Source organism: Falco punctatus (assembly GCF_963210335.1).
Source record: "Falco punctatus genome assembly, chromosome: 1".
NCBI lineage: Eukaryota > Metazoa > Chordata > Aves > Falconiformes > Falconidae > Falco > Falco punctatus.
Window position 1 is genome coordinate 59,874,652 of NC_137580.1, and position 25,404 is coordinate 59,900,055.

Below are 25,404 nucleotides of genomic sequence, written 5' to 3' on the forward strand. Positions count from 1 at the left end.
CTGAACATATTGTGGAATTTTGGAAGCAAAAGAGATAATGTTGTTATGTGCTTTGGGAAAATAACCTGAATGGGCAAACTGTGGTTGCCATAGCAATCATTGCTATGCAAGGGATCCCACAGAAAACATTTGTTGAAAAAGTCTAATGAATTTGGACTTGCTTACAAGGGATGGTTCGGGCTTACTTCTCCAGGGGAAGAATTAAATTTGAGGTTTGTTATTGGTGTAAATAAATTGGGACTAAGATAAAGGTATCTTTTATGTCCATTTAATATTTTACTGTCTTACTTTTTTGTCAGGCTTTGGCATATGCATATGCAAGACTTTCATGGACTTTCACAGAGGTTTCTACATAAACTTAGTGTAACAAAAAAAAAAAAAAAAAAAAAAAAAAGCAAAAAAAAAGCACTGAAGTTGGTCAGAAACCTCCTGTAACTAAAATGAACTGGTTTTTAATACCTGTACGTGAACAGTTCCTGGCTGTAGATTACCACACCTTCAAGACTATAAAAGCTCTGTCAGCAGTCAGACCAGTCAAAATAGGTTGTATGGCCTGATAAGTACCCATTTCCTTTTGCGAAAAAATTAAAATGTCTTATTTCTGTATTTTAAGACAAAAAATCTGACACATACCTGACGTATGATGATGAGCACGTTACCTCTTCTCTAGTAAGGCAACATACACAAAGGTGTCCCTCGCCAGGCCCAGGAAAATGAATCCATACTACGTGTAATAGCTAACTGGAAGGATCTTAGTGCCAGAAATTACAGCCTGTGAGGAACAGTCCTGCAGTACTATTTCTCAGTCCACAGGGTACTCTAGGTTTTAAATTGATAAAAGAGAGAATGTGAGGAAAATGGTAACATGATTAACAGCCATGACAGAACAACATATATTTTGTTGATTATGGGTTGGAATTTAACTCCTGAAAAAAAAAAAGAAAGTTACTGTCACATGAGCTGGGATGCATGGCTGTGTCTGAGGATGAGAAGGACAGGACTTAGCTCTGCTTGTCTGATCATGCAAACACAGGAATCAGAGAGATGGAGGAAAAGGAGGGAATAAATGTCTTCTTCCTAAGGAGATGTCATCAGCTCTTCCACTGACTGGAACAGCACCAAGGCACTTTTTTGTGTCCCCTGCACTAATATTAGGGTACGGATTCTTATTCAAGCTATTATCTACTAATACCTTCAATCAGCATTAGGTGCTTTGACAAGCATGGTTAGTTTAGCAACGCTCAGACACACTCTAACTCATATGTCTGTGCTGTAATCTAAGGGACTATGTTATTTCTCTGTCATGCCTAGGTTTCACTACTTGCTCTAACACATTCAATTTTTAAAGAAATTCATCCTGCTTAAATAGCAATTACAAGATCAAGATGTTTAAATGTTTCATATGGTAAACATCACATGCAGATGATCTGCTCCAGCAATAGCAGTACTGCAACTCATTGTCAAATGATTTCAGATACTTGGAGTCTGTGTTGGAGTAAGGATAGGTGTTAATCTTCTTGACTTTACTGTTGAGGCATAGATAAAGGAAGTAAAATCAGGCATTTCAGTGCTAGCAACAAGTTGCAAACTTTTGGCAGCTTTCAGCTGAAGTGCAGTAGAGGTAAATTTGCCATCCTTGAGAGGTAATTGCCTTAGTGATGTGGCTGGTAGCACTCTGTCTTCCCAGCTTGCCTACTGACAGCATGCTGCTCTCCAGACAGTGGGGAAGGGGAGCTAGTTCACGAGAACTTTCCCAGAGTAAACTCTGAGGATTAGGCTGAAGGGAAGCTTGCCTAATGTACTGGTTATATAGTGGGAGGTTATAAACCAACACAGAGCCTTCTTCACTCTTCTATGTGAGAAACATCAAGTAAACAAAGCTTTTATCACCATGAAACCAATGAAGTTGCATCCTCCCAGCTCAGTCCTTTATGTCTGTCATTCACTGCATGCCCTACTTAATCTGTAATGGCTTCTTTTAAAATAAGCAGCTCTAGCAAAAAGAGGCTTCTGATTGTTTTAAATAGCATTGGCACTGACATCAAAACAGCATGGTATGTGTTTCCACATGTAATTTATATGAATAGCACCTGTGTATTAAATATTAGGGCAGAAACAATCAGTTATTTCATGCAAATCACATTCACATCATATGCTCCTCATGAGATAGATGCCAGCCTGACTCCTTCATTAGGCAAGTGTTCGGACTTTGCTCCCCGTATAATCAAGTGTTATGGGTCAACCTCAAATAAAGCTCATCAACTAGAATTAAAAAGTCCTTTGAAACAAACGGCAAAGGAAATTCTGAAAAGCAGTGTGCAGCTGGACAGCTCAAACAGATCTATTAGTTTCAAGAACAAAACCTGCTACAGTAATATTTAGGCAATATAGCCAAGGTAGGATCCTCTGAAACTGTGCTGTTAGTGTGTACCCCTTTTGCTGAAATAAAAAAGAGGTTAAGAAGGAAATAAAGTTGAGCAAACAGACATTATCAGAATGCTACTACTAATGGCAATAACATAAACAAACTATTTTTTTTTCTGCAGGTTTCCCAAAGGAGGAGATTTTTTTGATTAAAAATATGGAATTTTTCAATACTCAAACAACTAAAACTTTCTTTAGCTGATATAGTATAACATAAGAAAGGATAGTCCAAATGCTTGTGAGATTTGTGGCTTAACTGGAATTTTTGTATTTTAGTAGCATAATCCATGAAGCTATTAGAACTAGCTCAGAAGAAAATGAGAATTTAGAAAACTACTGTCAGATTTGCTATTTTAAGTAACTTATATTTAAAATCTCTAACTTATAAACAGGTTTTATCTATATAAATAATGATTTAAATAACACGTTTTCAAATCTAGAAGTTATTACATTTATATATACTTTTGTATTGTCATTTTAATAATAAAAATGCTGATCTGATGATTGATCCTTAAATAAGCAGCAGCAAATCAAAAAGCACACTGAGCATTTTTTCATACAGCACATCATTTGTAAAAGGAAAAGCATCTTCTGAAAACAAACTGAGGGAATGCTTACATCTATATGGATTCAAGCAAGGATCTGCAGAAGGAAACAAGATGAAGAAAAAAGTGACATGGATGCCTCAGCAATGTACACTGAAGTGAAAGAAAAACTTCTTCACCCATTGTCACAGGCAAAATGATCTTGACCTGGAATATATTTACTTAATTTATTGCCAACTGGAAAAAAAAAATCCAAACCCCAAAACATTTAATCACTGATGCAGGTATTGACAGAAGAGAATATAAATAATTACACAAACATAAAAGTAAGCCTTCTTCCTCCCCCTTCCCCAGGCTTAAGTCAAGGACATTCCCAGTGTTATCTCCCCCTTTTCTAGTCTCAGCTTGCCCTGTTTTTGCTTTGATGACATTCAGCCTGTCCCAGTCCCTCTGGTGAGGTGAGTGGTGGTAGACTGGCTTCTTTCTGCTGCTCTACCATGTTCTTGCTGCTTTTCCTCCACCACTCCATGATTCTCAGTGTCCTTGCCCTTGCTGGGCCCACCTGTAGTCCCCAGGGGTGTCCCTGCCCTGGCATGTCACCCGCAGGCTTTGTTTCAGAGTTGCCTGTGACCAGCACTAGGCAATCCACAGCCTCTTTTCGCACCAGACACCCTGCAGCATCACTGCCCAGGCCCTGCCAGGTATGGCTGATAAGTTCATTCAAAAGCAGTTTCCAGGAAAAGAATGAAGGACAAATATTTTGCAAGTCTCTCAGTCCTTTCCCTCATGAATAAGTACTGACCACCATAAAAAGTTATTGCACACCAGTACAGACAAAACCCCAAACCCACCATGAACCACAATGTAAACAGCAAGACTGCCTTGTGTAGGAGAAAAAGCCTTCCACAAAGACCAAATAAAAAAGTGGCTTGGTCAACACTCCCACAAATAGTTTAAATAATTAATACACTTATAGGCCTGCTCCCCCTCTCAGATACTAAAAATTTTCCTTTAATTCAGGGAAAGACTGAAGTTACTGCTCTGAACCAAATCAGTAACTTAGACTTTGAGAAGACTGAAAAATTGAAAAAATGAAAGTGGCTGAATTTTGAAGTCTCATCCTTATGACAACATACCAAACAGAATAAATATACATATGTATATACATAGCTTAACCTGAGAACGAGGCTGCAATTTTAGACTTTGTAAGAAGACTCTTCAATCTCCTCTGGCCTGGAACAGTGGACTCATTCACAGGCAGGAGATACAGAACTAGATGTTTCTCCTTTCAAATAGGTTCTCTGTCTAACATAAGACAACATGATCTCATGATAGAATGAGATTTTAATATCCTCTTCAAACAATGTTTTTACAGAATGCAAACTCTTAGTTATTCTCTATTCAAATTTCTGAATCTTCACAATACCTCTTAAAGAGATGATGCTGTCTGCCTCCAGGAGGCTTTTAATAAGAATATATCCTAAATTTATCTTGAATCAAGCCAAAACACAGGGAAGATTTCTCACACAAGTTTCAGGGACATCTGTGCTGCACAGCTCAGCTCAGTAGGATTTGTAAAATCCTCTTCCCTACTGTCCACAGAAGTTTCTGCTGACATAGGAAGCAGAGGAAGCTGCTCCCACCAGGAACAGAGTAGAACAAGGATTAGTTGAGATAAAGGGAGTGATAAATCTCATTGTCCTATAATGTGCACAGCATAATTTGTGATTCACACAACTCATTAATCCTATCAGTCTTGAACGGTGTGGATCCAAGGAAGTCAGGGTATATATTTGGGTTCTCAAAGTAGATTTCACAAAGTTTAAGATCAATACCTGCTGAGAGAAAAATTACTTTCTGTTCACCATATCAGGTGTATGTTAGACTGGCTAATTTCTAGTTTCCCCAAAAAATAGCTTTGAACTGACTGAGTCAGTCACAGTTACAGATCATGTATGGATTTAATTGAAAAGAAAACGTTAGCTAATGTAACAATTGCCTCTTTAATAAATACGAAGATAAGGAGTCCATTCGATCATTAGGTGATGCATGCGTAATAAAATCTGAACAAAAAAAAGCTATATTTTTCAATTTATACTGAATAAAATTGAAGGAATGAGAAATATTTGCGGTGGAGGGGGGAAGGAGGTTACTCATAACTAATATAGCTAAGCCTTTTAATTGTTTGTACCTGCAGATTAATATAAAAAATATGTACGTGCTAGTACACTTGATACTAGAAGTGTGATGCAGATGCTATTCCTGAAATTCCCTTTTCTGAAAAATGTATCAGGAAAAACTCAATGATTAAAGTTTGTCTTAGAATGTAGTCAACTCCTTCCACTGTTTGTTCATAAATTATTCATAAACTCTATGAAATTGAAAATCTCCATGGTGCCCTCTGTGAAGTCACAATAATTCTGCTTGAAAAAAAAAAAAAGAAATGATTTTCTACACATTTTTGAGCATCATGCAGAATAATTTATTCCCTTAGATCATAAAAATCTTTGCTATACGCCAATAAAATGAAGTGTTGCGTACCAAGAGCAAGGAGAATTTAAAGAACCAACAGAGACCATTTCCCAGTGCTACACTGAGGTGAATTCATGGTCTAATGACAGTTTGGGGTGCAGTGCAAAGGGAGAGAAGAATGATTTATAAGCTAATTCTGAAAAGGTTTTTTGTTAGTTTATTTAACAGCATGAAAGGTTTGGATTATTATTTGGATATAGATACTTCTGGTAGGGAAGTTCCTGTCCCTCTCCTTATAAAGTTGTCAATAGATAAGAACAGTTGGACTGGTGGTGGGGAAAGAGTACTGTATGTTCTTAAAGAAAAAGCACTGTAAAAACTGTTCATTATTGGTTTCATGCTTGATTTGTTCCAGTGAACTTTTCCAGCTATGTTTAAATTACAAACTATTTATAAATAACACAACAGTGGGTGACTACAGCACAATGTGTTCTCTAACTGCAACATTCAAGCTCTTATATCATTTGACCTGCTGCTGTGACTAACATGCTCTTTAAATAGACTAAAGAAATAAAATTGCAGGAGCTCTGCCATCGTTTTTGGTAAGTTCAACATTATGTGAAGTAAGAAAGCTGAAAAAGTTGGGTATTGCCAGCTGATATTATTGTTCTTATGCTCCACTGAAAAAGAAATATTTTTTTCTCTATGTTATGAAATAGCAGAAAAGAACGACAAAATTTTTTCAGGCAGCTTTAATGTGCTATATTGTCAAAGGCTAAGCCCTTTGGGTACTACACAAAACTGATTTTCAGTCTGCTTTACTGACTGTAGTATAGTTTCTTTTCTACTTAAATAGCAGTAAAAACCACACCTTGTTTGAACATTGTGTAGCACACTGGAAGGTCAGAGCATCTGTTTTATTTGTGTCGCAATACTTCAGCATTAACAGCAAGCAAACTTGGACCAACAACAATAAGAAGGGTCAAATACCCCAAAAAAACTAGTTGGAGCCTGCTCCACGAAGTAAATTTATCCTCTCCATGTATCTTTTAAAGGAAACCTGTCACATATGAGCAATTGCATGCATCTACATTACTCTGTCTCCTACTTTGTTTGCCTAACTTCTGTTTTAAGGCAGTTTCAGTAACTAGGTTGAAAATATACCCACTTAATATATTTTCAGACTTGGCAACCTTTCTAGCTGGATTTTCTAACCTATCCTTGCTGAATTTTTGCACAAAGGGCACAGAGAATATATGTCTTTTTCTTTTCAGATACTTTTCATTGGACTGTTATCTGCTCTACCCTCATTCATAGACAGAGACTTCTAGGCTGAACAACCTTGTTTATTTAAGTTTTGTTCTTATAGGTTATGTGTTCTAGAAATCTAATTGCCATGGTCCTATGTGAATTGCACTCCCCGTTGTTGAATTACACTCATTTTTTTTACAACTCAAAATTCTTTTCAGTTCTAGTTCTGTCCTCGTCTGTGCTTTTAGCTCTCTCCTGTTTAATATGTCTTGAAACATCTCTTTCTCTCACCAAATATTGAATAATAATACTGGATAATTTTTTGTGCATTTCATCCATCAGAATCCTAGTACTTCACTGATCCTTCACTTACCATAAATTTGCAGGGGGCGAATGAAGCAGAAGAAATGTTACACAGCGCAGTACTATGAGACAAGACTTAATCAACACTACTTTCAAGAAAAATACAGAGCAGTCTGAGAAATCTGCAAAGCAGAGTGTGCTGCCCAGCACCTGGCCAAGGAGGTAGATCTTAGCATCAACAGAAACTGATGCCTACATTTGTTGTATTATATTAATGGCATCTCTAGCTTATAACATTGCCAAAGAGAGAGAGGAGAGACAGCTTCTTTGTTTCATTGTTGCAGTAAAATAATAAGTGGGCCTCTGGATGATACCAGAGGCTATGAAATATTTAGAAATATTAACAGGACTTTAGAAAACATGAAAAAGATGATATAGGATAACTTACACCCTTTTCTAGTATTTAACATGCTAAAAATACATAATTTATTACAAATCCTGATTTCTTCTGTGGAAATACACTTAAGTGTATGGCAAACAAGGATTTACTTGGCAATTTATGGGTGCAGGGAATTACTCAGATAGGACTCTGGTGTCTGTCTCCTTTTGCCATCCTCCTTTTATCCCTACCACTGCCTGTTTGACTTTCATAAAATTTCTCCCTCTCATTTTTATTTTTTTTTTAATTATTAGAATTCCTGAAACCTGTTGCAACAGATACATCAGATTCATAATTTGAAAAGCATTTGATTCCTGGCTGGAGATTTCCCTTAGCGAGATTCCCACACAAGCTGTTCTGTCAGACAATTTCCTGGTATAAAAGGATTCATCTGTGATCTGCTGCTTTGTTGTGGAATAAACTAAAATTCCTACAATGGAAAACAAAGTCTTCCAGAAATCTTCCTAACATGAAGAAGAACATTTCCCTTACAGTTTTTATAAGGACTGCAAACTGATATTTGTGGTTTGGGTGTGATTTTCCTGATGTAGGTGGACCAAAATTTACTTAAAGTGTTGCAGTTATATTTACTAAAGCTACTCAAGTATATCATCAAAATGGCCTAGAAAATGTATGGCTCCCATGTGCAAGTGCTTCTCATCCAGTGGTAGAAACCATCAGTAGGAGGAGAAAGGAAGTTCAGAGCCACTGGTGTCTGCCACCCATAGCACTGAATATCCAGGGAGGGGGAAGTAAAGTCTGGAAACAAAATGAAGCAGTTACTTGAGAATCAGAAAAATCAGGATGATTACAATCCCCCACAAAATCTGCAGAGGGTTTTGTTCTTAGTTGCTTTTCTTTTTGCTTTTTTAATTTTTTTTTGTTTATTTATTTAGAGACAATCTGGTATAATGAACTTCTCCATTCAAGGTAGATCTTCAATTTAACACCCTGTACCTTTACCTTTTGCAGTGTTTCTGTTCTTTTGCATGCACCTTCAGCAGTCTTAGCAAAAGAGCATCCAGGAAATGTAAAGAACTTCAATCTCACCCCTGCTGTTCTCCAGAGCTTTGAGTAGAAATCCTCTAAATTCTATTCCTTCAGTCATGCTAATTTATATAGGTACGTTGTCTGCAAAGATTAATATATCTACAAATTAGGATGGAAATCATCAAAAGTAAAATTGACTGATGGGACATTTGCTGCTAGCTAGCGAAGACAGTCTGTGCTGCGTGAAGTTTGAAATTCAAGACAGAGAAAGAGGAAAGAGGAAAGCAGAAGAAAAATGTATTTACAATGACATTTCTCTTTACTATATCTCTTTCCAAATTTCTCTGGCTGCTTCTTATTGTGTTGTTATATACAACCTGTCTTCACACAGAAGGCACTAAGCTTTGCCCCTCCTTTAACATACTACAATGTATGATGTTTGACCAAGGTTCTGCCTTACTATGTTTTATTTATTATTATAGAGACTTGAAACACATACATCAAAACTGATTGGAAGGAACACTCTTCAAAAACACATAGCTGTGAAAAAAGTAAAATTAACAAATCACAAAGTAAAATTAACAAATTAACATCTTCCTGTGACTACTAGCTCTCCTCAAGTCCCTATCTTCAGGAAGAATAAAAAAGCTGGTTTGTAGTAGATATAGCAGTTAATAAGAAAATAACACTTTTTACTGCCCCACTCCCCACCTTTTTTTTTTTTATTTTTTTTTTTATTTTTTTTTACTATATTAGGTCATCTTCCTATCAGATTTTGGGGTTAGAGAACCTTTTACTTGACTTGCTTAACCACTCCATAATACATCTATTCCACCCCAGTGGCCATAAGCATTTCCAGCATATATATCCAGCATGAATACATATATATAAATACACATGTCGATAACATCAGTAAGTTCAGGTGTAAACTAGTTCTAAGAAAATAAACTTGCTGAAGACAAACGAAAAATCAAATTAACTTTTTGTAAGGACAAGCAGATCAATGTTAAGACAGAATAGCAGGTGCTTATTGATACATTTGTGACTTTGTTTTAGAAATCAAATTAAAGGTATATTGTTTAGTGTTGTACAGACAAATTCTCAGCATGGCAGGGGGAAAAAATAAGGCTGCCAACAGTAATTGACTTTTTTGAGCAAGTTTTTTGAGAGCTCTGGGAAAACTAACTGATGCAAACTCAAATTTTAGGTAACAAGGTATGTGCAATCGTGTTGGTACGTGTCAAGATTTTAAGCAGTATCTTTACCTTTGTTTGCATAACATATATGAGACATTTATTTGCCTCAGTAAGACACCCAACAGTTCCAATTTGTTGTGATACTTGCAAATCTAAAATATTTCTGCTGATGTTGCCAACTTCACAATGTAAAGAAACATTGTTTCTTTAAAGTACCTGTTTCTCCTCCAGTCTTGAGGATGACTAAAGATTTTATTTGACTTTTTCTGTACTGCATTCCCTAATGCAGGCAAACACAGGCAAAATTTTCTTATAATAATTTTTGCTAGGTATCTTTGAAACACAGTAATAAAGATATTCAAAACAGAGGCTGGGTCAATGATTAAGCTGTGAGATCAAGAAGTCAGTTTTCTTAGCCTTGTACATCCATCTAGAGGAATGAAGAAAAATGTATAGACTAATTACTCAGTGTCCTTTAAAAGGTCATGATATCCAGCTCTTCTTTTCACAAGAAAGAAATCAGTATTCAATTACTTTTTTTTTAAAAAAAAGTTGTTGGTTTTTTTTTTTTTTTTTTTTTTTTCAGGTTAACATACCTTATGACGATCTGGATTAATTCTTCACTTTCAGTGCAGCAAACTAGTGCAGTTTGAAGAGCATGGTGTCATTTTGTAATGCGGATGAATATATTTATACTTTCATCAGTATTCAACAGGACGATAGCTATAATTCTGAATCATTGCTTTTTGATTGCATGGAAATCAATACTACCACCACCATGTCTACTGGGACAAATAATGTAAGACCAATTTTCCATTATTCATAAAGTCTAGTTATTGTTGTAATTCGTAAACTTGTTTAACTATTTAGTTTGTTGGCAGAGACATGAGTTACTTATGAACATCTTTAATTACTTTTTCTGTCACTTGACAAAACTGATTGTTATCATGAGAAATTAGACTTTCAAAAGCAATAATAAAAAGGAGCCCTCAGCCATGTCAGAGGTCTCCCATACAACAAGAATAAGTGAAAATATTTATCAGTTGCTTTCTAATTGAGTCTGATGGGAATAAAAGATACTATACCATTTAATACAGTCTTTAAGTATACCTCCTGCTGGTTTTTTCCATCACATTTTTTAGGTATTAATTTTATCCCATTGCCCTCTATCTATGGGACTAGTAATACCACTGAAATAATATTTATTTTTTAATCTGTTATGGTTCTGAAGTGAGCAGGATACCACCATGAAGGAACATTTTAAATTCAGTTTCAAAAATATTATGTAGATCCAAAGTGGTTAGGTTTCTTTCTCAGACTTCATGAAAAATATATTCATGAAACTAAAATCACCATTGTTTCTTAGCAACAGCTTCATGACCAGCAGAGAAGAAATGCAGACTCTGCTTAGCAAATTATTTCCTCCCTGTTCATAACCAAAAAAAGTAATTTGTCCATCAGTAATGAAGTAACTTTGCTGGGATCATAAAATATATACAGATGACCATTGGATAAACTCATTACAAATCTACCAAGAAAAAAGATATTAGAGGAGACTGAAACTTATACATGGTGAGTTAACTGGGCCACACTTCTCTGTGTCAAAATCCATTTCAAGGCAGAATTAATTCAACCTTCTTTTTTTTTTTTTTTTTCATTGTGGTTGTGGGGTTTTTTTGTCTCTGATTTTTGTTTACTGTGGGCAGCACTGTTTCTTGCACCATTTCTAAGGGGAGGGAAGGGTTGGGTTGGAAAAAATAGAGAGATCTGAAGTCCAGAAACAAAATATGGCATTGCTGGAAAAGAAAATAATCTTTCCTTAACACATATCCCTTTATAATATATCTTTTTTTTTTTATTAGCAGTTATTTCTCAGGCTTAGGATAGAATTTATGCATTTTCCACAAGATCACACTAATACTGGTACTTTCTATGGGAAAACAGATTAAGAAACCTGTTCAAAAACAGAGATTCAAGATACAGAGACGGTGGGTAACAATAACAGCTTGCAGGTCTTAATAATGTGACAGTATGTAATGTGCTGGTACTCCATTTAGAAAGAAAGGAGAATTTGCAAAATATTATAATGACTAAACACTTATGGACAGGACTGTAATTACTAGCTTCCTCTTCACTGTTTTAGGTCAAAGGCCTGTAATAAAATGATTCTATTCCAACTGACAGGATAATGCAACAACAAACTAAGCATATTTTTAAACAAATTAAAAAGGTCAACAAACTAATGACTAAAAAAGGCACACATTTTTGAACAATATTGCAGCCTGGTAAAACAGCACATACTGAATTATAGAGCATATAAAAGAATTATGTGCAGCATGAAAGAAAATAATGGAGTGACACTGAACTGAGATGGTATGTAAGCGGTGACATATAGAGCAGTCAAGATTTACTTCATAGAAAACCTCTCAAAATGGTCTGCTGAAACTAATCAGAAATGGCAATAATTAAAAACCCTAAGATTATATAGAAAAGTTGTATGAAACTGTAAGAATGGAGCAACACAGCCAGTATTTTGTCATGCCAAATAATGCTTATCAAAATTGCCAAATTTAAATTAATTAAACTGATTGCACAGCAAACGTGAATAGTGTTCGGTGTGCTAAAAAGAAAGATTTTGGTTCTGTTACAAAAAATTATAAATTTCTTCTAAAAATATTAAAGCTATCTAACATAGATTGTGTTAGAGTAATATGCCCAAAATTTGTATTGCTTCACTATATTAATTACAAAATAGACCAAAACTATATTGCTGTTCTTGTCCTCAGACTGGCTTTTATTCTTTTGTGGTTTTTAATAGCCTTATATATAAGAATATTTATTTTTGCTATTATTACCATTTATTGTTTAAAATGGCATAGAAGTAGGTCATGAATGAGAGAGCTGGAGGAAAGACAAGAAACCAGACATCAGATTTTTCTGTACTAGAACATGAAAATACACGATAGGATAAATAAAGAGAAGAAAATTCAATCAATTTTCTCATCTAGGACTTTTAAACATTATTTTCCTTTAAAATGAATTTATCCAAGGATTGTGTGAAAATATGTAATAGCCACTGTGATCAATACTCTTGTGTTTATACCACATATACGTGGTATAAACACACATCATATATATCTTACATATTCATCATAATTGTTTCAAGCATTTATATTTTTCCTCTAGAAACAAGACAATTTATATAAACCAGATCCTGTTTAGATATTAATAATTTAAAAAAGAGCAAGAAAAAAATAAATCACATGTATTACAAGCAGGCCTTGACAAAGATAAAGCTTAAATTAGCAACTAAGGTCAGTGGTACCAGTGACCTATATTACCTAATAACTGCATATATACTATACAACTGTATGTAACTATACTACATAACTAATATATTGTTTACTGTAGAAATAAATATCCTAAGTGATTTGAGCTAAGTCTGGCATTCCTTCAAATAAAAATTGGTCAATAATTGTTCGGAAAAGCTACACAGTATTTAGTCCTAAAGAGTCAGATGTTTTTTCTTTCCCTAATTTTCAAGAAATTGTTCAAATTACACCTGTTTTATACACTGAATCTCACAGCCCCAGGATACAGGTGCAAAGTAGAACAGGAATTTGTCAAGCAGCAGGGCCTTGCTTCCTTGTGGGATTTCTCAAAGGAGCTCAGCAAGGGATGTCCCAGACTCCCAGTTATCACTCTTCTCTTCCTGATTTTACTTTTAGCTGCCTGCAAGCAGTATAATTTGAGTTAGCTTGGGCTAAATACAATAAATACAACCCCACAAACTTCATTTTGCTGTGGACACAGTTTACAGATCAATGCAACCTTTGAAATTGGTTTTGCTCTGAGTGAGGTTGGACCTCCAGAGGTCCTTTCCAATCTAATTTATCACAAAGCAAAGCTATGAAGCACTGGTTTAAAATAAACAAAACCACCTGTGCCTCCTCCAACAATGTAGCTGTCTCATGGAAGAGGTGGACAATTATTTGCAAGACATATTCTCTGAATCCACTGTGCTCCATGTCTCACAGTGTCAATGTGGATAAGTTGTAATATCATTACATGCTTTACTGCTTTTAAGCCTATTTGAAAGAGTCACCAGGATTTAATGCATAACAGGGGAAGAGTCTCTCCAATTCTTACCCAATCTAATGTAGCTGCTTAGATTGGATCTTTCTTTGGGAAACTTATTCCATGGCAGAGGTACCAGCTCAACAAAGTGTTGGTATCCCTGCTGTGTTTTTCAGTCTTTTGATATCCAAACACTTTCACTCCATCTCCTCCTTCCATGACCTTATTCCTTAACCATTGGTCTGGGATCAAAGACTACCAGAGAAAGTTATAGCTTGAGATTAGAGTATCCACATGTGAGCATATCTACATGCCTGTAATAGTCAAGGAATCTGTACTCGACACAGGCAGTGGTGATACAGACAGGGCAATCAATGGAATCCAGAATTCAATATTGGCCATTTTCCTCAGAAACAATTAGACATGTGCTTTAGGGGGACCATAGCCACAAGGACTCCAACCTCCATTTACTGCAGACTGCTATTGACAGTAGTGGGAGACACCCGATTCATAGGCACAGCAGTTCAAGTGCTTTAATTAGGAGCGGAATCCCACCCTTACTGACTTAATATGTGAGGCAGCTTATTCTGCACTTTGCAAACTAAGACAGGCAACATGTAGGCAGAGAAAGGGGTGCTCAGCCTTTCTTCACTCCTGAGCTGAGAAGCCATGCAAGTAACGCCACCCCAACTCTACAAAAGCGAGTACAGGAAGAGGACATAGGCAGGGAAGGAACATGAGCCTGGGCAGCACAGCAGCACAACACAAAGCCAAACATAAGCCCCCTGGTGAATGAAAATACTGATACCCAGTAAGTTATTCAATAACAGCCTGTGCTTACAACCACTACATTATCACAGTATTATTTCTTGTGCTTTGGTAATGGAAATACACCACGGCTTATGTTGATCTAATATACTTTTGTCACATTTTGCTTTTTCCGTCTTGTGTAGCTTTTTTAATATGATATAGAATAATATTTAACATTCAGCTATGTCATTTTCTTGGCACTCTACACTGACAAAGTAGATACAGGCCTGCTTTTATCTGAGGTGTTCTGTACTGATGCCTGTAAACTTAAACAGGATGTTCCTAATCTCAGTTTGAGTATTCCTCAGATGGAAACATCCACATGCAGTGCTACAGCCATATCATTAAATTCTTAGTTCATAATACCAGAATAATCTTTAAAATGTAATTTTAATAAGAAAATATTTTCAATTTGATTCCATATAAAAACACCAAGCCATCTTTTTATAAGAGATCATTTTAGTATCTAAATGACATAATTTGCTTTTTTTTTGTTTTTTTAAATAAGTACACCTTGCTCAACTTATTTATCAATGACCTGGATGAAGGGGCTGAGTGTCCCCTCAGTAAGTTTGCAGATGATATAAAACTGAGAAGAGTGGCTGACAGCCCAGAAGGTTGCACTGCTGTTCAGTGAGACCTGGACAGGCCAGAGAGTTGGGTGGAGAGGAACTTAATGAAGTTCAACAAGGGCAAGTGTAGGGTCCTGCACCTCAGGAGGAATAATTCCATGCACCAGAACAGCCTAGGGGCTGATCTGCTGGAAGGCAGCTCTGCAGAGAAAGACCAAGGAGTTCTGGTGGGCAGCATGTTGCCCATGGGCCAGCAGTGGCCAAGAAGGCCAATGGGACCCTGGGGCACATTATGGGGAGCGTGGCCAGCAGGTCAGGGGAGGTGATCCTGCCCCTCTGCTCTGCCCTGATGAGGCTGCACATGGAGTGCTGTGTCCAGCTCTGGGCTCCCCAGCTCAAGAGAGACAGAGAACTTCTGGAGAGGTTTATAAGGAAACAACGTATTGATAATTGCCTTAAACATTGCTTAGTGTGTGTTATGGTTTAACCCTAGCTAGTAATTAAATACTATGCAGCTGCTCACTCACTCCCCTCCTCACCCAAAGGGGCGGGGAGGAGAGTTGGAAAGCAATGTAAAACTCAGGGGTTCGGATAAGAACAATTTAATAACTGAAACAGAACAAAAATGAAAGAACAATAACAACGATGACAATAATTGTTATAATGAAAAGGGGGACAGAAAGAATAAGATCCATAGGGAAAGGAAGAAAGGAACACATGGTGCACAATGCAACTGCTCACCACCCGCCGACTGATGCCCAGCCAGTCTCCAAGCAACAATCCCCCTATCCTAGCCAACCCCCCCAGTATATATATTCAGCATGACATCTCATAGTGCGGAATACCCCTTTGGCTAATTCGAGTCAGCTGGCCTGGCTGTGCCCCCTCCCAATTCCTTGTGCTCCTCCAGCTTTTTTGCTAACAAGGCCTGAGGAACTGAAAAGTCCTTGACTTAGTAAAAACATTACCTAGCAAGAACTAAAACCATCAGTGTGTTATCAACATTGTTCTCATGTCAAAGCCAATACACAGCACCTTACTAGCTCCTAAGAAGATAATTAACTCCATCCCAGCTGAAACTAGGACAGTACAGAACTGATGCAAAGCTGTTCTGCTCAGATTGGAGAAGAACTGAAATGAGATGCTGTTGCCTAACTCGATAACCAGAAGACGAGGAACTGAGACGATCTGTGGCTGCACAGTAAGCTGCAGTTTTCCTAACTTGGTGACCACAGGGTGGTACAGGCTTTAGGTTTTGTGAAGGCGAGGTCTAGCTAGCACTTCCTGAAAAAACACATCTGTGGTGGCATAAGGCAACCGCTCATGTGCAAGCAAGGGTTGCCTAAAACCCTGCGCAACCACTGATGGGGACCTCCACCACCAAGACACCTAGGGTGAAGAGGACCAATGGGATGCTGCTGGCTCCACGGGTGATGATACCTCTTCTCCACCCCGCCACCCCCCCCACCCCCCGCCTTTCTTTTTATTGAATAGTGACTAGATCTAAGTAACAACGTGTGGCATGGGACTTGCTTATCCATTTGAAATAATGGCCATTGAGTTATTGTATCTAACCACGTCTTGCATTTTGTATTAATAAATCATTAAACTGGTTGGTTGGTGTTGTTTCACTTGGTGTTGTTTCACTTTAATTCAGTCCAAGGGTATCATGAACTTGGTCGTTGGTCCCAAGGGGAGGGAGGTTGTCCTAAATGACTCCTTTTGGGTCATGACAAGGGTCCAGCAGAGGGCTATGAAGATTATTAGGGGACTGAAGCATTTGTATTATGAGGAAAGGCTGAGAGAGCTGGGACTGTTTAGCCTGGAGAAGTCTGAGAGGGGATCTTACCAATATCTACAAATGTCTTAAGGGCAAGTGTCAGGAGGATGGGGCCAGGCTCTTTTCAGTAGCGCCTGGCAACAGAACAAGGGGCAGCGGGCACAAACTGCAAAACAGGAAGCTCCATCTGAATATGAGGAAGAACTTCTTTACCTTGATGGTGACAGAGCACTGGCACAGGCTGCCCAGAGAGGGTGTGGAGTCTCCTTCACTGGAGGCATTCAAAACCCACCTGGACATGATTCTGTGCAACCTGCTGTAGGTGAATCTGCTTTAGCAAGGGGTTGGACTTGATCTCCAGAGGCCACTTCCAACCCTGACCATTCTGTGACTCTCATCTCCCTCCCTATCCACTCCTGTAAAAAGGATAACTAGACTGAAGACATAATTTCTCACTGAGGTACTTATTGGTAGTAGTTGACTTGTCGTAACAACTTAAATTCTTTATTGATGAAAATACAAACAACAGTAGATGTGGATACATAACAATACATTTTAAGAATGTGTTTCCCTGCATGAAATTACTGGTGCTTGGCCCTTTTAAGGCTACTTATATAGCAAGTCATGCTATTGGAATGGTAATTGTATTTCTAAGACTATGTAACTGCATATTCAACTACACAGCAAATAATTTAAAATCAATGGATATATGCAGTCTGAGTAAGATTATATAGGGAGTGAAAAACTGGCTAAATATAAAAAGCAATTAATTCAGAGGCAAAATTCCAAAGAGTGTGATTTGGGTGAGTGTTCCAGGTAACCTAATGAAGTCCTGACTAGAAGAGTAATGAAAATCTGGGGGGACACACACACACGCTATAAATCCATGTAATGCTCCTACTTGCTAAACTTGGTTGAATAATTTTGGCTTGGTTTGGGTTTTTTTTAGAACACTTAAATCTTTTTCTGTTCTCTTTGAGAGGATTTTGTTAAGACCTCACAAACATTGAAACGGTGATGGTAAACAAAGATTTCTAGTTTACATTCAGTTTCTTCCAGACCAGTTGCAAGGTACAGTTTTAGCCAAGTTTCTTTTTAAATCTGGGAATTACATACAGTTTCCTCAGTAACAACAGAGGAGTTTTATGCAAATAAGGCAGCAATTACCTGCCTTGTGGCTGCTGATGTAAAATAAAGCAAATTAAAGAAACTCTTAGATATGTACCAGCCATTCCTTCCCCTTCCTATCACATACTCAATGATAAAGAACAATATAATCTCTTAAACTATAGTAGGAAAAGATCCTGCCAGAAATATGGTAACAATTGTGTGCTCTCTGGGAGATAGACTGGGTAAATTGGCCTTCTACAACATTATGCTCATATATAAGGATAAATTAATGTTGGCACTGCTCTTGGCTGTCTGCATTCACACTCAGAAATTTAGAATTCATTTAATTGGATGAATTTCAAGTAATACTGGAAACTTCTGCCAATGACCAAATTGAATCTTCCCAGAATTAGAAAGACACAGACCATTCCTGCAGAGAAGTGTTGAAAGGTTTCACAGCCAATTGATGACCTATGCTAGAACCAATATACATTTCAGATTGAAAGGCAGAGCTGCTCAATAGCTCAATTATATAAGATATCTGTGATTCCCTTTTTTAGTATATCTGCCTAATTAAAAAAGTGTTTATACTAACATCACTAGCACCCTAGAAATGTTTCTCTCCCAAAAGAATGTTAAGTTTAACGATGAAATGTTTTTCTGTTAAGAGTTACTTACTTTGAAGCTTTTTATGTCAGTCATAATTTTTATCAATAGCAAAAAGTGATACTCTGGAGTGATAGATGGCTAATATGCACTCATTTTTATACAATTTGCCACAATACTGGATCAAGACACCTTTGTTTAGAATGAGCACTGAATTTATATTAATTTTCACACCATGATCATTCTAACATAAATGAAACAAAAGGAAGACAATATAAAAAAGCAGTACAGAAAGATGTTCAGCAGGTACTTACACCTCTATTGTCATCAAAGTAAACTGAGTTCTTATATATATATATATATTATTTTTTTTTTACTTAATAAGGATAGATCAAACTTCTGTAGATTAGGTCAAACCATGGAAACCTTTATGGTGCATGTAGTTGATACATTAGCAAAGCTGAAAAGAGATTGCTGTAATGCCTCAAGGTCATGTCACATTAACACTTGTTTACAGTAAAATGTTACCAAGAATGATTAACTATTCTTTTATCCCTCCATCTTCCTCAACACATATCCCCAGATTATTCTGAATTTTATTTGATTTGCGTATGCATATCAGTTCCAATGTTGATCAGACCTCTACTTCACTCTAATTACAGACAAGGAAAAATTTAAAGGACAGTTCCTGTCCCTAAGCATTTTCTTAACTATTTAGACACACATTACCTGAAAAACACTGAATATTGACTTAAACATTTGAAGAAAGTAGAGTGTATTTAACCATATTTGGCACAGCATTACACCACATGCAATCTCTTTGAAATCAGCAATATTGAATATGTAATAAACCTGCGCAGATTGTCATGCTGCATATATTTCATAAGCAGCATCAAATTAAGATCATATCAAGCTATTTATGATGCATCAATGGCAACTGACTTTGTTATTTCCCATTTGCATGCATTTTTATTGTGGTTGTTTCTCTCTCACTGGAATCCCACCTCCTTGCCATCTATTATCACTCTGCCTCCCTAATGTGGGTCTTATTTTTTTGTAGCTATTTCCTGTGAAATAAGAGTGTGCAAAACAGACAGCTCAGCATGCCCTATTTCTCTGCCTCCTATAAACACCAGTAAGTGCATAACAATATTTCTTTTCTTATTACAGGAATATCTGTCCTATGGACTTCTCAGGTTCAGAATAATTTTAGAGTTCAGGCCACGTAGGCTGGAGAATTTAGGTCACTTGATGATCTTACTCAGAAGGAAAGATGCAAGAGTTTCTGTAAAGGTTTTTTTTTTTGTTTTGCTAAGGTAACATTTGCCTTCAAAAGTTTAGACATTGAAAGGAATTGGAAATCCACTATCTTATCACATACAAAATGCTCTAGTGTATACTACCTATGTATTTATGCATGTGTATTTTAAAACTGCATAAGTATGACCAAACTTTAGGAAATATTGTTTAGTTTTGTGTACGCACACAAACTCTAAGTGTAGGAAAGCCCATATTTTCCAGTACAGTGCCATAGAGCAATACAATTCTTTTGCAAATCAAAAAAATCTCTGCTCAGCAAGAAGTTAAAGATAGCTAGTTAATGAAAAAACACTTAAAGAACTGCATAATTTCTCATTCAAATGATGATCATTAATAAAAAACATGGACTTGAGTTCTGTAAAGTGGGCAAAATTGTAGCTGTGCTCTGCTGATCCAGCACATGACATACAGTGATATGAAAAAAAAAAAAAAATCTACCAGTGTTCACATTGAGAATGATGATCTAGCTTTGTAAAGCAATAAATAATTTGCAAAATCAAAGTCAGATCAACAGCCTTTTGTGGAATTCATGTTCACTTTTGTAGAGGTGAACCAAGACTGCTCAGGAAGAGGCACAGGATGCTCCTTGTCTTCACTTTTTGAATAAAATAGAGGTGATGGGGTTTACATTAACCAGCAAAATAGGAGGAAGCATATGGGCTAGGGGAAGCCTGGAGAAGATATTTTCAGGGAGCCCATTTAATTTGTAATCACAATCATTCCTTTCAGACCAGAGCTAATATTACTATATGTGAGGTGGTTTAGCAGCCACCCTCTAACAAGCCGTACTGACTCCATGGCAAGAAGTTATTTTTCAGAAGCGTATAACTTGAATACCTGTAGGTATAAGGAAAACATACCTGAACAACAGCAGGGCCACCTTAAACCAGTTTTGACTTTCCATTGCAATCCCACGGGATGCTATAGTGTCAGAGAAGGGATAGTTCTCTATCAGAGAACTGATGCTTGGATAGGAATTGAAATGGAGGAGACCAGAAAGTGTTAATGCACTTCAGATATTTTGCGGTAAAAGTCTCTACAAATCATAATGCAGCACTCATGATTTGTGCTTTGAGAATTTCACTAGGAAGAAAAGATTATAAGTAATATTCCTTGGCTCATGAATTCTATATTTTTCCTACTGTTCAGTGATATTTTCCCTTCAGTATAATTCTACAGGAGTGTGAAATAACTAGTGATGCCTTCTATTCCTCTCTATATATATACTGTCACAGAGCAAAGAGGTTTGGCTTTCTTCTTCCTTCCTTTGGCAAAAGAACTTACTAAAATTTTCTTACCTGTCCACCCCCCCACCCCCTTAAGTTAGATTAAAGGAGTGCAGCTCTGCCTGAATAAAATAACTGGAGCCAAGAATTTCTTTTCACTGTATGTTTCTAAGTGTCTTACTCTTAGAGATTATAGCCTTTGAAATAAGGTTACTCAGCTATTTCATTTGCTAATTTTTTCTTCGAAGCTAGATAATTTTGACCAAAATTTAGTAACCAGGCAGCAGTATTTATTTCACTGGCCTTGGGCCTACTTGCCCTGGGCCTACCAGATGTTACAGTCGCCTTTCTTTTCTATGAGCTGTGGCAGACATGCAAAATATAAAATCACTGAAGGAAAGCGAGTGATACCACATTTGGTTTAAATAAAATTTACCATCTGACAACAGTCTACTGTGAAAGTAATACTGCTTTAAATAGTGCCAAGGCACTACAAGAATACTCCTTACGCACACAGCAGACACAAAAATCTGTTACATACTGGGAACTTGTTTGTTGATATAGAAACACCTCAACAACTAGGGTACACATCAAGAATATATTGCTGTCCAAAATCATAAGCCTTAGTCCAGGCCTAGTGACTTCTGTGGAGCCAGCTGGAAATGGACAGAGGACAGGACAGTCTTACTGGGAACCTGATCCTCTTGGCAGACAATATTCACTTCTTTGGAAGGCCAAGGACTTCTACTTATTTATTTCTTGTTTGCATTCACAATCAATCTGAGCACTGGTTTATCAGGCAGCACCACCCAGCCGTGGTTTGATAGCTGAACAGCTGAGGAGGAGGCAAAGCTGGAGGAAGGCCAAGGGACTGTGCAGTGACAGGGCATAGCTGGCTGGGCACAGGTAGATTAATGAGACTACAGAGATAGGTATGGATAATCCCTACTAAAGATACTACCTCAGGTTGAAGGTGGGGACAAGGAAACCTCAGTCAGCATTTTACAGGTATTGTCTACTGAATCCTTATGCAGGAAAAAAACCCACCTCTCTGCAGCTCTGACCATTAAAAAAAGCTGAAACAAAATATTCTGATGATATCTGGCCAGTACTGAATAGCTGAGGATATAACCTTTTCCCATTACTTCTGCTAAGGTGATTAATAGCACCAGCTTCATAATCTTACCGGAAGATTGCCACTAAGACTGTCTTTGCCACGCGGAAAATGATGTAGAGGGTAGAATTGTGTGGGGAAAGTTCTGTCCCTGCCCAGCCACTCTTTTGTTCCTCCTTAGCATCTGAGATATCACAGCACATGAAATACAGTGTGTTTTCAATCATAAATGGTTAATACAGTTGACGTGTCCAATATTACCTATGCTAGACACCCATATTTGGCCTAGCTTTTGTGCTCAAATAAATAAATCAGGCAAATGTCTTAAAGGAATCTATAAAACTGTCTACACCATCAAGTAGCATTAGAATTAGGTTAATGCTCAAATTAATTACAAGTTATGATGAGGATGTTCCTTTTCCCAAAAAAGACTGTATTTTATATAAACTACTTTAATGGCACATACATACATGTATATCACACAGAAAACAATTGCCATGTCCTGAACACCCAGAAAATCTTTTCTCAGGGATCCTGTTCCTTCTGATGAGAGTAAAAAATAGATTGAGTTAACTTTGAAATATTTCCTGAATACATCCTTATTTTATATGAAAATTTTCTGCCTATATTCCTTCTGGATGGTGAAAAGGAAGAAGAAAAAATCCCACAGAGATATGAATCAGATATTACCAACTGTAATAGAATATAAAATACGCAGTAAATAAGAGCAATTCTATTGTTAAGGAGTCTTTTAACTGCCTCTTTGTGTCAGCACAGATAAAGACATGACATTTCCCTTGGCAATGTTAAAGACAGAGCAATATTAAGCTTTGTACAAAAGTTCAAGTTCTTTTAAGTCCCTCTTGAATTTCTTCCAGGAGTTTATAAACTGACTGCATTCATCCATTACAGGTGGAATAATGAAAGGAAAAAGTGAAGATAAGAATATATATATTTTTTTCATTCTCTTATTTTGCCTTTGAGAACATTCAAAGAAAAGAATGGAAGAGAAATATTGAAGAATCTCTCACTGAAACTCAAATTTTGCTGCTTCAGTTTATAATCTCTGGAAATTTGCTGAACTGACGGGCATTTTAGGACATTAGAGGACATACGGTCTTCCTTCTCAGGTGACATTTTTTTTCCCGTATCCCTTCAGTGAAAGGTTTATAAAAAAAAATCTATTTACATAAATTCAACTATAAGTATGATTTGTGAAAGTGTAATGTAAGTCAAATGAAATAAAGTTAATTCTGGTTGTATTTCATCCTAATTATTAAAATTAAGCCTTAGGGTTAAGATCAATACCTCTTCTTGCCAAACAACTCCCACAAAGTTTTTTGTTTAAAATATGAATTTCCATATTGCAACATTTTACATTTTCAAAGAAAAAGAGAGCCTGGAGGCAACTGAAGAAAAAAAAAAAAAAAGATACTCAGAGGTAGCAGATGCATTTGCACATTACTTACAAGACCTGTAAAACTTAGAAGCAATGCACATTTAAATGCACATTTAAAAGAAGTTGCACCACAGTATTTTTCTTTTGTCTTTGCAGTAGTAACAGAAACAACCATGTAAAACCACCACAGGTCTTGTAAGCAATCAGTAACAGACTTCCATTTGCTTTTAGAATCATCAGGGTTTTTTTTTTTCTTTTTTTTTCTTTTCCCTCAACATTATAGCCATCTCTTAATGGTTATCTAATGAACATCCAAAAAGATAGCTGCAACTGACCTAATGACAAAATTTGTTTAAATTAGATACAAAGGACTTGAGCATCCATTTCAATCCATATAGTAGAAAAGACCTAATGAAGATGTGATCACTGTTCCTAATGAAAAATTATTTCAAAACTTAGCAGGGAAGTTCAAGATATATGAACTTATATGAACTTACTTATTCAATGTAAGAAACTAATGGAGATTGTGGTGCATTGACCCTGGCTGGATGCTAGGTGCCCACCAAAGCTGCTCCATCACTCCCCCTCCTCAACTGGACAGGGGAGAGAAAATACAATGAAAGGTTTGTGGGTTGAGATAAGGGCAGGGAGAGATCATTCACCAATTACTGTCATGGGTGAAACAGGCTTGACTAGGGGAAAAAATTAATTTATTACCAATCAAATCGGAGTAAGATAATGAGAAATAAACCCAAATTTTAAAAACACCGTCCCCATGCTGATTTCTTCCATGGCTTAACTATACCCCTGATTTTCTCTACCTTCTCCCCCACCAGTGGCACAGGGACACAGAGAATGGGGGTTGTGGTCAGTTCATCACACGCTGTCTCTGCTGCTCCTTCCCCTTCAGGGGGAGGCACCTCACACTCTGCCCCTGCTCCACCATGGAGTCCCTCCCATGGGAGACAGTCCTCTGTGAACATCTCCAGCATGAGTCCTTCCCACGGGCTGCAGATCTTCACAAACTGCTCCAGCTTCAGTCCCTTCCACGGGGTGCAGTCCTTCAGGAACAGATTGCTCTAGTGTGGGTCCCCCACCGGGTTAGAAGTCATGCAGCAAACCTGCTCCAGCCTGGGCTCCTCTGTCCATGGGTCCACAGGTCCTGACAGGAGTCTGCTCCAACACAGGCTTCCCATGGAGTCACAGCCTCCTTTAGGCATCCCCCTACTCTGGTGTGGGGTCCTCCATGGGCTACAGGTGGATATCTGCTCCACTGTTAACCTCCATGGGCTGCAGAGGCACAGCCTGCTTCACCATGGTCCTCACCATGGGCTGCCAGGGAACCTCTGCTGTGGTGCCTGGAGCACCTCCTGCCCCTCCTTCTGCACTGACCTTGGTGTCTGCAGAGTGGTTGCTCTCAGGTATTCTCATTCCTCTCTCCAGCTGCTGTCATGCAGCAGGTTTTTTCCTCTTCTCAAATACATTATCCCAGAGGCACTACCACCATCACTGATGATAGGCTTGGCCTTGACCAGCAGCAGGTCCATCTTGGAGCCAGCTGGCATTAGTTCCATCAAACATAGGGGAAGCTTCTTGCAGTTTCTCATAGGAGCCACCCCTGTAGCTCCCCTGGTACCAAAACTGTGCCATGCAAACCCAATACAAAGATATACCTGTTTCAAGCAGTCTTTTGGACCCTGGAGAAAAAAAGTTGAAAAACAAGTATCTAAGAACAGCTATTTCTGCGTCTTTAATTTTTAAGCAGTTGAT

General features: G+C 37.5%; 1 protein-coding gene across 1 annotated transcript in view; it reads right to left on the reverse strand.

Annotated features, from left to right (window-relative positions):
• Positions 1-936: 936 nt before the first annotated feature.
• The window catches only part of SGCZ (sarcoglycan zeta), a 551,451-nt gene continuing 526,983 nt past the window's right edge, over positions 937-25,404 (reverse strand). Inside the window, exon 9 of the mRNA XM_080373912.1 lies at positions 937-25,331. The gene's annotated coding sequence lies outside the window, so the exon portion shown is untranslated. The remainder of the gene's footprint in view (positions 25,332-25,404) is intronic.